The sequence below is a fragment of the Dipodomys ordii genome, unplaced genomic scaffold, assembly GCF_000151885.1.
Source record: "Dipodomys ordii isolate 6190 unplaced genomic scaffold, Dord_2.0 Scaffold19, whole genome shotgun sequence".
NCBI lineage: Eukaryota > Metazoa > Chordata > Mammalia > Rodentia > Heteromyidae > Dipodomys > Dipodomys ordii.
This window is the reverse complement of record NW_012267235.1, coordinates 11031885-11035903: the sequence shown is the minus strand read 5'-3', so window position 1 is coordinate 11035903 and position 4019 is coordinate 11031885.

Below are 4019 nucleotides of genomic sequence, written 5' to 3'. Positions count from 1 at the left end.
AGGAGGAGGAGGAGGAGGAGGAGGAGGAGGAGGAGGAGGAAGTTGGCTGGGAAGTTGGCTCAGTGGCAGAGCGCTTGCCTTGCATGCCTGAGGAGGAGGAGGAGGAGGAATAAGAGGAGGAGGAAGGAAGCACTCCATGGGAGAACCCATTCTCCCTAGGTACTACCTGTATAATCACTTATTTAAATACTTGTCTCAAAAACCTAAAAAAAGCCGGGTGCTGGTGGCTCACAACTGTAATCCTAGCTACTTAGGAGGCTGAGATCTGAAGATGGTGGTTCAAAGTCAGCCCAGGCAGGAAATTCCATAAGACTCTGATCTCCAATAAACCACCAGAAAACTAGAAGTGGTGCTGTGGCTTAAGTGGTACAGTGCTAGCTTTGAGCTGAAGAGCTGAGGGACGGTGCCCAGGCCCAGATTTCAAGCCCTACAACCGCCCAATAACCAGCAACAACAACAACAACAACAAAAAACCTAAAAAAAAAATAGAAAATTCATAATGGCACATTCCCCAAACAAAAACATAAGCTCTAGACTATGCTCATAAATAACTATTAATATTTTGATGTTTATTTTCTGAGGTCATTCAATAAAATATAATCGTGTATTATATAGTTGTATTAAAAATAATTATATATTTCTCACCTACACAGAATATATATAATTATTGTGAAGATAAGTAGGATCACACTACATAAATTCTTCTAGGATCTGATTTTTCTCAGTTGTTATCTTGTGATCCTAATAAACATTCCTTTACACCCTAATTTACATTTTATTATTTATTTATTTATTTTTGTAGGGCTGAAGATCTAACCCAGGGACTCATACAAGCCAAGCAAGCACTACAACCGAGCTATTTAACTCCTATTTCTCCTTTTTGCTTTTTCAGTTTTGGGGATGGAACTCAGGGCTTCCCATTTTGATAGGCAAGTACTGTACTTTCTGAGCCATGTTCCCAGTCCCCCATTTCTCTCTGTGTGTGCATGCATGTGTGTGTGTGTGTGTGTGTGTGTGTGTGTGTGTGTGTGTATGCTGGTACTAGGGCTTGACTCAGGACCTTAAACACTTGACTTTTTTGCTCAAGGCTGGTGTTCTACCATTTGAGCCATAGCTCTTACTTCTAGATTTTTTTGGTAGTTAATTGGAGACAGTCTCACAAATTTTCCTGCTGGGGCTGGCTTCAAATTGTGTTCCTCAGGTCTCAGCCTCTTGAGTAGCTAGGATGACAGGCGTGTAGAGACACAAGCCACTGGTGTTTCACATTGCCTGGTTCACATTTGCTGGGTTTTACATTGTAGTCTTTTCTGGTGTTTCCCCAGAACCTATTCCTCCTCCTCCTCCTCCTACATCCCATGAGTGTAACTGACTTGGAAGTAATCATTGAGTTACTTTTACAAAAATTAATGAGAGACATTAAAGCACAGATTCAAGAAGCTATGAATCTGGGGCTGGGAAGTTGGCTTAGTGGCAGAGCGCTTGCCTTGCATGCCTGAGGCCCTGGGTTCGATTCCTCTGCACCACATAAGCAAAAAGAAAAAAACCGGAAGTGGTGCTGTGGTTCAAGTGGTAGAGTGCTGGCTTTGAGCTGAAGAGCTGAGGGACAGCGCTCAGGCCCCGAGTTCAGGCCCCATGACCAGACCCAAAAAAACAAAAAACAAGAAACTATGAATCTCAAGCAAAACAAATGTGAAAATCCACACCCAAAAACATAGTAGTTAAAACCTCTGAAACCAAAAACAAGCAGAATTCTTAAAAATTGATGGAGGTGGGGAAAACCCAAACAAAAAACATCACTTTTAGAGGAGCTATGAAATCTCCAATCTGTCACTTTTCAGATAAATGACAATGAGTGGGTACTGGTGGCTCAGGTGTGTAATTCTAGCTATTTAGGAGGCTGAGATCTAAGGATTGCAATTTAAAATCAGGTAGAAAAAAAGTCTGTAAGACTCTGATCTCCAGTTAACCAGCCAAAAGTAGGAAGTGAGGATATGGTTTAAATGGTAGAGTGTCAACCTCAAAGGGAAAAGCTATTAGACAATACCTAGGCGCCGAGTTCAAGCTGTAGTACCAATACACAGGCACGCACACACATGATAAATGACAATGGAAGGCAAAGACTCAAGGTGTAGTCTTCAAAAGGCTGGGAAGGAAATACCTGTCAATTTAGAATTTTCTGAAGAGAAAAACACTTAAAAATAAAGTTGGAGCTGGGTGCCAGTGGCTCATGCCTGTTATCCTGACTACTCAGGAGGCTGAGATCTGAGGATTGTGGTTCAAAGCCAGCCCATGCAGGAAAATCTGTGAGACTCTTATTTCCAATTAACCAACAAAAAGCTCAAGTGGTAGAGTGCTAGCCTTCAAGCACAAAAGCTTAGAGACACCACAGAGTCCCTGAGTTCAAGCTTTGGGACTAACAACAAAAGAAAAACGTAAAGTTGGAGGCTGGGCATAGTGGTTCACTCATGTGATCCTAGCTATAGTGAAGCAGAGCTAGGAAGGATCACAGTTTAAGCCAGTCCTGGCATAAAGTTCCTGAGACCCCATCTTAATTAATAATAATCTGGGTGTGGTGGCACATTCCTATGATCCAAGCTACTTAGGAAGCATAAATAAGAAGATTGTGGTATAGGCCTGCTAGGGCAATACATGCAAAGATCCTCTTTGAAAAATAACAAAAATAAAAATGGGTTAGGAATGTAGTTGAAGTAGGTGTGAAAGGCTGACTTCAAACCCCAGGACTGCCAAAAATTAAAAGAAAAAATGAAGTTGGAATTGTGGTGGCTTGTGTCCCTAGTCCCTCTACTTGGTTGAGGTAGGAAGGTGGCTTGGGCCCAGGGGTTTGAGACCAGCCCGACATTCCATCTCAAAGCAAAAACAAAACAACAGGGCTGGGAATGTAGCTTCATGGTGTAGAGTGCTTGCATGAAGTCCTGGGTTCGATTGCCCAGTACCACATAAAAGAGAAAAAGCCAGAAGTCTCTCACTAGCTCCATCTCCTAAAGGACTCTTCAAGCACCAAGCTTTGGACACGTTAGCTTTTGGGAACACATCCGATAACCCAAACCATCACAGAATGGTTTATAAATAAAATAGAGAAGGGCTGGAGATGTAGTGCTGTGGCACAGTCGCTTGTCTGCTGTTCAGTGAAGCCCCGCAGGTGGCTAGATGGCGAGCACTGTGAGGAAGTAAAACAGAAGTCATGGAAGTTCTTCAGGCAGAAGAGTGATCCTCGGAGGAAGCCTTACAAAAGCCAGAAACAAAAGCGCGAAAAGAGTCAGCGGGTGTGGAGGACCGCGCATGCTCAGTGCTGAGCTGAGGAGGCTTGGCTCATTTTTCCAATCATGTCATCCTAACTTTGGCCAAAGACAAGCTGCTGGTAACAAATCCTCTAAGCACATTCACTTTCACCTTGCTTTGGGGGCACCATTTGCTTTTTAGGAAGCAGATTTTTTCACCCCCCCTTCAAATATAAGGGCAAAAAAACAGTAGTAGATCATGACTTAAAGGCAGCTGATGGTAACAAGGGATTGGAGTGACAACTTCCTTAATTCCACTGAGCTGAGTAATGTGCACATAGGAATGTAAAACTTTGTGAAATTACTTGTAATTGTCTATCTATTCATTTCGACCTTGCTTTGTCAAAACTGCCTGTACTAAAATCTCCAGATAAGGCAAGTAGACTCTATATGGGGATAATATCTGAATATTGGCTGTATAGAAGAATATCATGAGTTAAAAAAAATATATGAAGTTTCAGGTGCCAGTGGCTCATGCCTGTAATCCTAGCTACTCAGGAAGCTGAGATCTGAGGATTGAGGTTCAAAGCCAGCCTGGGCAGGAAAGTCCACGAGACTCATCTCCAATAAACCACTCAGAAAACCGGAAGTGGCTCAGTGGCTCAAGTGGTAGAGAGCTCACCTCAAGCTGAAGAGCTGAGGGACAGTGTTCAGGCCCAGAGTTCAAGCTCCATGACTGACAAAAATAAAACAACAAAATGTGTGTGTGTGTGTGTGTGT